The following is a 13,159-nucleotide window of genomic DNA, read 5'->3' as shown; positions in this document are numbered from 1 at the left end:
GAGGTACAGTAATCAACAAAGAACAGGGTGTGCTACTCTCGAATCCGGTCAGCACATGATGAAAAGCCAGGAAGTATACCTTGTCAAATTGCCGTCAACAGGGACAAGTTAACCACCAGCTCCACCGGCGCCCGGCTAGCTCAGTCGGTAGAGCATGAGACTCTTAATCTCAGGGTCGTGGGTTCGAGCCCCACGTTGGGCGGTGCCCGTCTCCTTATTAACAAAGTTTCCCGCTCATCCTTGAACCTCTTACACCTCGATGGTACCGAGCACTGCGTTTTAATGCACAGGTGTGATCAAACCGAGATGAAAAGGGCGTATCTAGCTCCTTGCCCGAGAGATAAATCAAAGGTTCCGCAGATAATCCCTTGGCTCCGGTCACCCGGACGCAGATAGGAGCTGCAGCCATCATAACTTGTATGAAAACTAAGAAGAGCTCCTGTCTATTTACAGTTTCATTTACTCTAGCGTTTCCTTAAACATTGCGTGTACGAAGGCTAAGAAATTGGAGAGCTATTCTAATACAATAACTATTAGGAATCTTTTCGCCATAACAGTTTAACTGTGATTTTGCAGGTAACACGTACGTTGGGAAAACATTTTGAACGCGATCAATAACCGCACTGGAAAAATGTGGGAAAGAAAGGGCGAAAAGCGACTCTTCAACATGTGGAAATATCTTCCTGAGCGGAGCCCTCTTCTCGAAGCTCAACACTCTGCAAGAGTCACTTCTCCCAACTTGCGCCCGCAGGTTTCCGTAGTGTGCCTGCAAAGAGCCATCCGCTTGAGACAGGTGCACCTCCCGATTTCATTGAACTAAGCTAGATGCACAATTTCTAATGCAGCCTTCATCACAATAGACAGTTCATTTCTCGAAAGCTTGTCGTAAAAAAAGGAAACAAAGAACGAAAACGTATAGCTGACAATCTTCTGAAGATGCAGATTCAGCTTTGGGGAAATGGACATTTTATGTATGCAGATGCTTTTCAAGCGCTGGTTTTAGAACGTCGCTGTGCTTCCAGCATCCTTTTCAGCCTTCTAAACTGGCTACCGAGGTGCCGATCACATTGTAAAGCGGTTGAGAGGCCGGAGCTGCTCAAACCGCTCTTGCCGTTTCCCATCAATCAAAAGCACTATGTTGTTTCTTTGTATGGAAAGCTTTTCAAGTCTGGCATCGACACGCACCTTTCCTGAAACGTCCAAAAGGTGAATGCTTCGCAAAGAAATCCAGTCTACCTTCAGGGGGCATGATGTTGAAATCGGAATGAGCCCTGGGTGGGCTTGAAGCAGCAGCTGTTCAGTTAACAGCTGCACAGAAACGCACCCCGCTTGCTTTGTATCATTCGCAAGTTTCTGGTTAAAGAGTAAAAAAGGCTGGAATTCTTCTGCCAGCCGGCAGGATTTCTTCTGCACTCACCCAGAAAAGCCAAGAATTGTATTTCATCTTTCGCAAGCTGTATTTTCCAGGAGGAGAATGAATACTTGCATTAAACTGAATCAAGCCGACAGAGACGCACAGCCGTTGATTTTCTCCATGGGAAGTTTTTCGTTAAGGAAAAACACCGTTGTCATTTTCTTGCCAGCCGGCGGTATTTCTTGTGCAGCGATGAGCCAGATTTGTATTTCGTATTTCGCAAGTTGTGTGAATTTCTTGAAGTTGAAAGTGAATTCGCTCCAGAAAAGAAATGTCCAGTCGCATGAAAGCCGTGGCTGTTTGTTAAACCGCAGGACCTGAGCTTGCGTTCTGTTTCTCATGGCGTTCGCAAAGGCGATTCCTGCCTTTAAAACTGCTGTGTCTGCGACTGAAAGTGGCGTGTGGCGCAGCTTCTAAAGTCTTGTTGACGCTCCTCGATGTTGCTTTCTCTCTGCCTAAGGAAGTTCGATTGTCGCGTCGGAACGGGGAGACCTAATCCTTCCAGCTTTAAGCCACCCTTCAGTCTTCTGAAGGGTGTCCGAGTGCTAGCATGTCATTTGGCTTTTTTTCTGGGGAAACGGAGAGCGACATTGAAAAAGGTTACCTCCGCCGCCTCGCCCTCCGTGTTAAATGATCGCAAGCCGGCGGCGGCGGCGCTCCCTGTAGTCGTGGCCGAGCGGTTAAGGCGATGGGCTAGAAAGCCATTGGGGTCTCCCCGCGTCGGCTCGAATCCTGCCGACTACGGCGCCCTTCTCCTGTCGCTTCGGCCTGCCCAGAAAAAGGCGGAGTGCTGTTTCTCTCTTCCTGCTTCTTGTACAAACGCTAAATCGCTTGGACCTGCTGCCTTGGAAGTAATGTCTTCAACATCCACCAGTGACATTTCACAGCTGGAAGCACACAGCCACGCTTTTGGCATTGGCATGTCTTGCGCCCTACTTCCAGCCTTTGAAGACCTAATTATTCAAACTGAAAGAACCGGCTGAATGAGTGTTTGCAGTGCACCAGGAGGAGCAGGGACCATAGCATTGGAGGGGTGAGGATGGCGCAGATGGAAACGTTTTCATGCGCTCCTCTGGGAGGAATGAAAAGAAAAGACGAAACCGGAAACAGTAGTAGCCGCAAGAGGAAGTGTCTTCAAGCGCCAAGCAAGCGCTCCTCGTTAGTATAGTGGTGCGTATCCCCACCTGTCACGTGGGAGACCAGGGATGGATTGCTTGACGGCGAGCCAGGTTGCTTTTCTCCCATCAGATTCCAACCGCTAATGCTAACGCAGTGTGTGGGAGCTTACATGCTTTTCCTTTCCCGTCTTTTTCGGACGACTGTTCCAAAGGGGTAACCTGAAGGAATAGGGGCCTGAAGACACGAGGCATTCTTAAACCAGCACTGGGCTGCACGGCCTTCTGTTGTGATCAGGTTATATTCGAGTCAAAAAGCCAGAGCATCCGCTTCCATCCTATGGAGCACGAGCTAAATCGGAAGAGGCAGGGGATACACCTACGCCTATCGGCGCACGTTCCCTGCATCAGGCTGCTTCACCCATTTGCACCCGACTGGAGACGGCACTGAGCAAGCTTTTTGTCAGGAGTGGGATTCGAACCCACGCCTCCAGGGGAGACTGCGACCTGAACGCAGCGCCTTAGACCGCTCGGCCATCCTGACGCGGGCCCCCTGTCCCGGGGCGGTCTGATGAGCCACCGCGATCCCACTACGCTCCTCGAGTATCGCACTGTTATTAATACTACAGTGTGACTCCAGCATTAAAATGTTTGGAAAATGTGTCGGCTTTTATAATCCAGTGTAGAGCAGCATGTGATGATTTGTGCTACAACACCAAGCGCTCAAAGTGACGTCTGCGTTTGTCGTTGAAACTTTCAACTCTTTCATCACTTATGTAGGAAATAAAAAGAGCAGTTGTGCGCCACACGCAGAGAGGCCGTCAGCAGAGTGGCGCAGCGGAAGCGTGCTGGGCCCATAACCCAGAGGTCGATGGATCGAAACCATCCTCTGCTACATGTGTCCTATGCACGATTCCTAAGCATGCCATTGGGTTAGCAAAGTGCCTTCAAATAGTCTGCATCTCCCTTTCTTTAAATTCTGTCCTGAGTTTCTCTCTCGTGTGTGTTTGTGCAAGCTTGACACTTGCGGGACTCTTTAATCTTCACCAATACGGAGATGACCAAATGTGTCTTCGGTTGTTCTGAGGTCTTTGATAGTTTCTTTGAAAGCTTCAACTGAACCTCGAAATCGAAGCAGTTATGTTTATATTGATTTCTCGCGTTAATCATTACGAACCAGGAACAGCCAGCACACTCGGTCGCATTAGTAATTATGTCACGTCTCTACTTAGCAGAGCATTCAAAGGCCCACTGGAAGTAGTAAAGCACTAAAACACTGCAAAACTGAACTCGGGAAAATCATACTGGGAGCTCTGAGCGATGTCTGCATCCAAGCCATCCAATACGGACTCTGAAACCTTGGAATATCAACACTATGATGCGCTACCTTTTACCTGGAGCAAAACGATGGAATTAGAAGAATGCTTACCGCAGGATACAACTGTGCCGCTGTTATTTGGAGCACGGTTTTCACTTGCATGAAAACTACAGCAGAACGTAGAAGGATGATCACTGAGGAGTCCACGCGGGCATGCTGAGGAGATTGTAGGTCGTACATTTCAATGATTACTGACATTTGCGCTGCTGGAGGTACAGTAATCAACAAAGAACAGGGTGTGCTACTCTCGAATCCGGTCAGCACATGATGAAAAGCCAGGAAGTATACCTTGTCAAATTGCCGTCAACAGGGACAAGTTAACCACCAACTCCACCGGCGCCCGGCTAGCTCAGTCGGTAGAGCATGAGACTCTTAATCTCAGGGTCGTGGGTTCGAGCCCCACGTTGGGCGGTGCCCGTCTCCTTATTAACAAAGTTTCCCGCTCATCCTTGAACCTCTTACACCTCGATGGTACCGAGCACTGCGTTTTAATGCACAGGTGTGATCAAACCGAGATGAAAAGGGCGTATCTAGCTCCTTGCCCGAGAGATAAATCAAGGGTTCCGCAGATAATCCCTTGGCTCCGGTCACCCGGACGCAGATAGGAGCTGCAGCCATCATAACTTGTATGAAAACTAAGAAGAGCTCCTGTCTATTTACAGTTTCATTTACTCTAGCGTTTCCTTAAACATTGTGTGTACGAAGGCTAAGAAATTGGAGAGCTATTCTAATACAATAACTATTAGGAATCTTTTCGGCATAACAGTTTCACTGTGATTTTGCAGGTAACACGTACGTTGGGAAAACATTTTGAACGCGATCAATAACCGCACTGGAAAAATGTGGGAAAGAAAGGGCGAAAAGCGACTCTTCAACATGTGGAAATATCTTCCTGAGCGGAGCCCTCTTCTCGAAGCTCAACACTCTGCAAGAGTCACTTCTCCCAACTTGCGCCCGCAGGTTTCCGTAGTGTGCCTGCAAAGAGCCATCCGCTTGAGACAGGTGCACCTCCCGATTTCATTGAACTAAGCTAGATGCACAATTTCTAATGCAGCCTTCATCACAATAGACAGTTCATTTCTCGAAAGCTTGTCGTAAAAAAAGGAAACAAAGAACGAAAACGTATAGCTGACAATCTTCTGAAGATGCAGATTCAGCTTTGGGGAAATGGACATTTTATGTATGCAGATGCTTTTCAAGCGCTGGTTTTAGAACGTCGCTGTGCTTCCAGCATCCTTTTCAGCCTTCTAAACTGGCTACCGAGGTGCCGATCACATTGTAAAGCGGTTGAGAGGCCGGAGCTGCTCAAACCGCTCTTGCCGTTTCCCATCAATCAAAAGCACTATGTTGTTTCTTTGTATGGAAAGCTTTTCAAGTCTGGCATCGACACGCACCTTTCCTGAAACGTCCAAAAGGTGAATGCTTCGCAAAGAAATCCAGTCTACCTTCAGGGGGCATGATGTTGAAATCGGAATGAGCCCTGGGTGGGCTTGAAGCAGCAGCTGTTCAGTTAACAGCTGCACAGAAACGCACCCCGCTTGCTTTGTATCATTCGCAAGTTTCTGGTTAAAGAGTAAAAAAGGCTGGAATTCTTCTGCCAGCCGGCAGGATTTCTTCTGCACTCACCCAGAAAAGCCAAGAATTGTATTTCATCTTTCGCAAGCTGTATTTTCCAGGAGGAGAATGAATACTTGCATTAAACTGAATCAAGCCGACAGAGACGCACAGCCGTTGTTTTTCTCCATGGGAAGTTTTTCGTTAAGGAAAAACACCGTTGTCATTTTCTTGCCAGCCGGCGGTATTTCTTGTGCAGCGATGAGCCAGATTTGTATTTCGTATTTCGCAAGTTGTGTGAATTTCTTGAAGTTGAAAGTGAATTCGCTCCAGAAAAGAAATGTCCAGTCGCATGAAAGCCGTGGCTGTTTGTTAAACCGCAGGACCTGAGCTTGCGTTCTGTTTCTCATGGCGTTCGCAAAGGCGATTCCTGCCTTTAAAACTGCTGTGTCTGCGACTGAAAGTGGCGTGTGGCGCAGCTTCTAAAGTCTTGTTGACGCTCCTCGATGTTGCTTTCTCTCTGCCTAAGGAAGTTCGATTGTCGCGTCGGAACGGGGAGACCTAATCCTTCCAGCTTTAAGCCACCCTTCAGTCTTCTGAAGGGTGTCCGAGTGCTAGCATGTCATTTGGCTTTTTTTCTGGGGAAACGGAGAGCGACATTGAAAAAGGTTACCTCCGCCGCCTCGCCCTCCGTGTTAAATGATCGCAAGCCGGCGGCGGCGGCGCTCCCTGTAGTCGTGGCCGAGCGGTTAAGGCGATGGGCTAGAAAGCCATTGGGGTCTCCCCGCGTCGGCTCGAATCCTGCCGACTACGGCGCCCTTCTCCTGTCGCTTCGGCCTGCCCAGAAAAAGGCGGAGTGCTGTTTCTCTCTTCCTGCTTCTTGTACAAACGCTAAATCGCTTGGACCTGCTGCCTTGGAAGTAATGTCTTCAACATCCACCAGTGACATTTCACAGCTGGAAGCACACAGCCACGCTTTTGGCATTGGCATGTCTTGCGCCCTACTTCCAGCCTTTGAAGACCTAATTATTCAAACTGAAAGAACCGGCTGAATGAGTGTTTGCAGTGCACCAGGAGGAGCAGGGACCATAGCATTGGAGGGGTGAGGATGGCGCAGATGGAAACGTTTTCATGCGCTCCTCTGGGAGGAATGAAAAGAAAAGACGAAACCGGAAACAGTAGTAGCCGCAAGAGGAAGTGTCTTCAAGCGCCAAGCAAGCGCTCCTCGTTAGTATAGTGGTGCGTATCCCCGCCTGTCACGTGGGAGACCAGGGATGGATTGCTTGACGGCGAGCCAGGTTGCTTTTCTCCCATCAGATTCCAACCGCTAATGCTAACGCAGTGTGTGGGAGCTTACATGCTTTTCCTTTCCCGTCTTTTTCGGACGACTGTTCCAAAGGGGTAACCTGAAGGAATAGGGGCCTGAAGACACGAGGCATTCTTAAACCAGCACTGGGCTGCACGGCCTTCTGTTGTGATCAGGTTATATTCGAGTCAAAAAGCCAGAGCATCCGCTTCCATCCTATGGAGCACGAGCTAAATCGGAAGAGGCAGGGGATACACCTACGCCTATCGGCGCACGTTCCCTGCGTCAGGCTGCTTCACCCATTTGCACCCGACTGGAGACGGCACTGAGCAAGCTTTTTGTCAGGAGTGGGATTCGAACCCACGCCCCCAGGGGAGACTGCGACCTGAACGCAGCGCCTTAGACCGCTCGGCCATCCTGACGCGGGCCCCCTGTCCCGGGGCGGTCTGATGAGCCACCGCGATCCCACTACGCTCCTCGAGTATCGCACTGTTATTAATACTACAGTGTGACTCCAGCATTAAAATGTTTGGAAAATGTGTCGGCTTTTATAATCCAGTGTAGAGCAGCATGTGATGATTTGTGCTACAACACCAAGCGCTCAAAGTGACGTCTGCGTTTGTCGTTGAAACTTTCAACTCTTTCATCACTTATGTAGGAAATAAAAAGAGCAGTTGTGCGCCACACGCAGAGAGGCCGTCAGCAGAGTGGCGCAGCGGAAGCGTGCTGGGCCCATAACCCAGAGGTCGATGGATCGAAACCATCCTCTGCTACATGTGTCCTATGCACGATTCCTAAGCATGCCATTGGGTTAGCAAAGTGCCTTCAAATAGTCTGCATCTCCCTTTCTTTAAATTCTGTCCTGAGTTTCTCTCTCGTGTGTGTTTGTGCAAGCTTGACACTTGTGGGACTCTTTAATCTTCACCAATACGGAGATGACCAAATGTGTCTTCGGTTGTTCTGAGGTCTTTGATAGTTTCTTTGAAAGCTTCAACTGAACCTCGAAATCGAAGCAGTTATGTTTATATTGATTTCTCGCGTTAATCATTACGAACCAGGAACAGCCAGCACACTCGGTCGCATTAGTAATTATGTCACGTCTCTACTTAGCAGAGCATTCAAAGGCCCACTGGAAGTAGTAAAGCACTAAAACACTGCAAAACTGAACTCGGGAAAATCATACTGGGAGCTCTGAGCGATGTCTGCATCCAAGCCATCCAATACGGACTCTGAAACCTTGGAATATCAACACTATGATGCGCTACCTTTTACCTGGAGCAAAACGATGGAATTAGAAGAATGCTTACCGCAGGATACAACTGTGCCGCTGTTATTTGGAGCACGGTTTTCACTTGCATGAAAACTACAGCAGAACGTAGAAGGATGATCACTGAGGAGTCCACGCGGGCATGCTGAGGAGATTGTAGGTCGTACATTTCAATGATTACTGACATTTGCGCTGCTGGAGGTACAGTAATCAACAAAGAACAGGGTGTGCTACTCTCGAATCCTGTCAGCACATGATGAAAAGCCAGGAAGTATACCTTGTCAAATTGCCGTCAACAGGGACAAGTTAACCACCAGCTCCACCGGCGCCCGGCTAGCTCAGTCGGTAGAGCATGAGACTCTTAATCTCAGGGTCGTGGGTTCGAGCCCCACGTTGGGCGGTGCCCGTCTCCTTATTAACAAAGTTTCCCGCTCATCCTTGAACCTCTTACACCTCGATGGTACCGAGCACTGCGTTTTAATGCACAGGTGTGATCAAACCGAGATGAAAAGGGCGTATCTAGCTCCTTGCCCGAGAGATAAATCAAAGGTTCCGCAGATAATCCCTTGGCTCCGGTCACCCGGACGCAGATAGGAGCTGCAGCCATCATAACTTGTATGAAAACTAAGAAGAGCTCCTGTCTATTTACAGTTTCATTTACTCTAGCGTTTCCTTAAACATTGTGTGTACGAAGGCTAAGAAATTGGAGAGCTATTCTAATACAATAACTATTAGGAATCTTTTCGGCATAACAGTTTCACTGTGATTTTGCAGGTAACACGTACGTTGGGAAAACATTTTGAACGCGATCAATAACCGCACTGGAAAAATGTGGGAAAGAAAGGGCGAAAAGCGACTCTTCAACATGTGGAAATATCTTCCTGAGCGGAGCCCTCTTCTCGAAGCTCAACACTCTGCAAGAGTCACTTCTCCCAACTTGCGCCCGCAGGTTTCCGTAGTGTGCCTGCAAAGAGCCATCCGCTTGAGACAGGTGCACCTCCCGATTTCATTGAACTAAGCTAGATGCACAATTTCTAATGCAGCCTTCATCACAATAGACAGTTCATTTCTCGAAAGCTTGTCGTAAAAAAAGGAAACAAAGAACGAAAACGTATAGCTGACAATCTTCTGAAGATGCAGATTCAGCTTTGGGGAAATGGACATTTTATGTATGCAGATGCTTTTCAAGCGCTGGTTTTAGAACGTCGCTGTGCTTCCAGCATCCTTTTCAGCCTTCTAAACTGGCTACCGAGGTGCCGATCACATTGTAAAGCGGTTGAGAGGCCGGAGCTGCTCAAACCGCTCTTGCCGTTTCCCATCAATCAAAAGCACTATGTTGTTTCTTTGTATGGAAACCTTTTCAAGTCTGGCATCGACACGCACCTTTCCTGAAACGTCCAAAAGGTGAATGCTTCGCAAAGAAATCCAGTCTACCTTCAGGGGGCATGATGTTGAAATCGGAATGAGCCCTGGGTGGGCTTGAAGCAGCAGCTGTTCAGTTAACAGCTGCACAGAAACGCACCCCGCTTGCTTTGTATCATTCGCAAGTTTCTGGTTAAAGAGTAAAAAAGGCTGGAATTCTTCTGCCAGCCGGCAGGATTTCTTCTGCACTCACCCAGAAAAGCCAAGAATTGTATTTCATCTTTCGCAAGCTGTATTTTCCAGGAGGAGAATGAATACTTGCATTAAACTGAATCAAGCCGACAGAGACGCACAGCCGTTGTTTTTCTCCATGGGAAGTTTTTCGTTAAGGAAAAACACCGTTGTCATTTTCTTGCCAGCCGGCGGTATTTCTTGTGCAGCGATGAGCCAGATTTGTATTTCGTATTTCGCAAGTTGTGTGAATTTCTTGAAGTTGAAAGTGAATTCGCTCCAGAAAAGAAATGTCCAGTCGCATGAAAGCCGTGGCTGTTTGTTAAACCGCAGGACCTGAGCTTGCGTTCTGTTTCTCATGGCGTTCGCAAAGGCGATTCCTGCCTTTAAAACTGCTGTGTCTGCGACTGAAAGTGGCGTGTGGCGCAGCTTCTAAAGTCTTGTTGACGCTCCTCGATGTTGCTTTCTCTCTGCCTAAGGAAGTTCGATTGTCGCGTCGGAACGGGGAGACCTAATCCTTCCAGCTTTAAGCCACCCTTCAGTCTTCTGAAGGGTGTCCGAGTGCTAGCATGTCATTTGGCTTTTTTTCTGGGGAAACGGAGAGCGACATTGAAAAAGGTTACCTCCGCCGCCTCGCCCTCCGTGTTAAATGATCGCAAGCCGGCGGCGGCGGCGCTCCCTGTAGTCGTGGCCGAGCGGTTAAGGCGATGGGCTAGAAAGCCATTGGGGTCTCCCCGCGTCGGCTCGAATCCTGCCGACTACGGCGCCCTTCTCCTGTCGCTTCGGCCTGCCCAGAAAAAGGCGGAGTGCTGTTTCTCTCTTCCTGCTTCTTGTACAAACGCTAAATCGCTTGGACCTGCTGCCTTGGAAGTAATGTCTTCAACATCCACCAGTGACATTTCACAGCTGGAAGCACACAGCCACGCTTTTGGCATTGGCATGTCTTGCGCCCTACTTCCAGCCTTTGAAGACCTAATTATTCAAACTGAAAGAACCGGCTGAATGAGTGTTTGCAGTGCACCAGGAGGAGCAGGGACCATAGCATTGGAGGGGTGAGGATGGCGCAGATGGAAACGTTTTCATGCGCTCCTCTGGGAGGAATGAAAAGAAAAGACGAAACCGGAAACAGTAGTAGCCGCAAGAGGAAGTGTCTTCAAGCGCCAAGCAAGCGCTCCTCGTTAGTATAGTGGTGCGTATCCCCGCCTGTCACGTGGGAGACCAGGGATGGATTGCTTGACGGCGAGCCAGGTTGCTTTTCTCCCATCAGATTCCAACCGCTAATGCTAACGCAGTGTGTGGGAGCTTACATGCTTTTCCTTTCCCGTCTTTTTCGGACGACTGTTCCAAAGGGGTAACCTGAAGGAATAGGGGCCTGAAGACACGAGGCATTCTTAAACCAGCACTGGGCTGCACGGCCTTCTGTTGTGATCAGGTTATATTCGAGTCAAAAAGCCAGAGCATCCGCTTCCATCCTATGGAGCACGAGCTAAATCGGAAGAGGCAGGGGATACACCTACGCCTATCGGCGCACGTTCCCTGCGTCAGGCTGCTTCACCCATTTGCACCCGACTGGAGACGGCACTGAGCAAGCTTTTTGTCAGGAGTGGGATTCGAACCCACGCCTCCAGGGGAGACTGCGACCTGAACGCAGCGCCTTAGACCGCTCGGCCATCCTGACGCGGGCCCCCTGTCCCGGGGCGGTCTGATGAGCCACCGCGATCCCACTACGCTCCTCGAGTATCGCACTGTTATTAATACTACAGTGTGACTCCAGCATTAAAATGTTTGGAAAATGTGTCGGCTTTTATAATCCAGTGTAGAGCAGCATGTGATGATTTGTGCTACAACACCAAGCGCTCAAAGTGACGTCTGCGTTTGTCGTTGAAACTTTCAACTCTTTCATCACTTATGTAGGAAATAAAAAGAGCAGTTGTGCGCCACACGCAGAGAGGCCGTCAGCAGAGTGGCGCAGCGGAAGCGTGCTGGGCCCATAACCCAGAGGTCGATGGATCGAAACCATCCTCTGCTACATGTGTCCTATGCACGATTCCTAAGCATGCCATTGGGTTAGCAAAGTGCCTTCAAATAGTCTGCATCTCCCTTTCTTTAAATTCTGTCCTGAGTTTCTCTCTCGTGTGTGTTTGTGCAAGCTTGACACTTGTGGGACTCTTTAATCTTCACCAATACGGAGATGACCAAATGTGTCTTCGGTTGTTCTGAGGTCTTTGATAGTTTCTTTGAAAGCTTCAACTGAACCTCGAAATCGAAGCAGTTATGTTTATATTGATTTCTCGCGTTAATCATTACGAACCAGGAACAGCCAGCACACTCGGTCGCATTAGTAATTATGTCACGTCTCTACTTAGCAGAGCATTCAAAGGCCCACTGGAAGTAGTAAAGCACTAAAACACTGCAAAACTGAACTCGGGAAAATCATACTGGGAGCTCTGAGCGATGTCTGCATCCAAGCCATCCAATACGGACTCTGAAACCTTGGAATATCAACACTATGATGCGCTACCTTTTACCTGGAGCAAAACGATGGAATTAGAAGAATGCTTACCGCAGGATACAACTGTGCCGCTGTTATTTGGAGCACGGTTTTCACTTGCATGAAAACTACAGCAGAACGTAGAAGGATGATCACTGAGGAGTCCACGCGGGCATGCTGAGGAGATTGTAGGTCGTACATTTCAATGATTACTGACATTTGCGCTGCTGGAGGTACAGTAATCAACAAAGAACAGGGTGTGCTACTCTCGAATCCGGTCAGCACATGATGAAAAGCCAGGAAGTATACCTTGTCAAATTGCCGTCAACAGGGACAAGTTAGCCACCAGCTCCACCGGCGCCCGGCTAGCTCAGTCGGTAGAGCATGAGACTCTTAATCTCAGGGTCGTGGGTTCGAGCCCCACGTTGGGCGGTGCCCGTCTCCTTATTAACAAAGTTTCCCGCTCATCCTTGAACCTCTTACACCTCGATGGTACCGAGCACTGCGTTTTAATGCACAGGTGTGATCAAACCGAGATGAAAAGGGCGTATCTAGCTCCTTGCCCGAGAGATAAATCAAAGGTTCCGCAGATAATCCCTTGGCTCCGGTCACCCGGACGCAGATAGGAGCTGCAGCCATCATAACTTGTATGAAAACTAAGAAGAGCTCCTGTCTATTTACAGTTTCATTTACTCTAGCGTTTCCTTAAACATTGTGTGTACGAAGGCTAAGAAATTGGAGAGCTATTCTAATACAATAACTATTAGGAATCTTTTCGGCATAACAGTTTCACTGTGATTTTGCAGGTAACACGTACGTTGGGAAAACATTTTGAACGCGATCAATAACCGCACTGGAAAAATGTGGGAAAGAAAGGGCGAAAAGCGACTCTTCAACATGTGGAAATATCTTCCTGAGCGGAGCCCTCTTCTCGAAGCTCAACACTCTGCAAGAGTCACTTCTCCCAACTTGCGCCCGCAGGTTTCCGTAGTGTGCCTGCAAAGAGCCATCCGCTTGAGACAGGTGCACCTCCCGATTTCA

At 48.8% G+C, this 13,159-nt stretch overlaps 4 non-coding genes across 4 annotated transcripts; all 4 read left to right on the top strand.

Annotated features, from left to right (window-relative positions):
• Nucleotides 1–129: 129 nt before the first annotated feature.
• trnak-cuu (transfer RNA lysine (anticodon CUU)) lies at nucleotides 130–202 on the top strand. Its single transcript has one exon. It is a non-coding gene; the product is annotated as a tRNA-Lys (tRNA).
• Nucleotides 203–4,245: 4,043 nt separating this feature from the next.
• trnak-cuu (transfer RNA lysine (anticodon CUU)) lies at nucleotides 4,246–4,318 on the top strand. Its single transcript has one exon. It is a non-coding gene; the product is annotated as a tRNA-Lys (tRNA).
• A 4,043-nt stretch (nucleotides 4,319–8,361) lies between these two features.
• On the top strand, nucleotides 8,362–8,434 carry trnak-cuu (transfer RNA lysine (anticodon CUU)). The gene has a single exon. It is a non-coding gene; the product is annotated as a tRNA-Lys (tRNA).
• A 4,043-nt stretch (nucleotides 8,435–12,477) lies between these two features.
• On the top strand, nucleotides 12,478–12,550 carry trnak-cuu (transfer RNA lysine (anticodon CUU)). Its single transcript has one exon. It is a non-coding gene; the product is annotated as a tRNA-Lys (tRNA).
• Nucleotides 12,551–13,159: the final 609 nt, after the last annotated feature.

This window comes from Lepisosteus oculatus, unplaced genomic scaffold, assembly GCF_040954835.1.
Source record: "Lepisosteus oculatus isolate fLepOcu1 unplaced genomic scaffold, fLepOcu1.hap2 HAP2_SCAFFOLD_39, whole genome shotgun sequence".
NCBI classification, from domain to species: Eukaryota; Metazoa; Chordata; class Actinopteri; order Semionotiformes; family Lepisosteidae; genus Lepisosteus; species Lepisosteus oculatus.
Note: the sequence above shows the minus strand (reverse complement) of the source record. Positions and strands in the feature narration are given on the sequence as shown.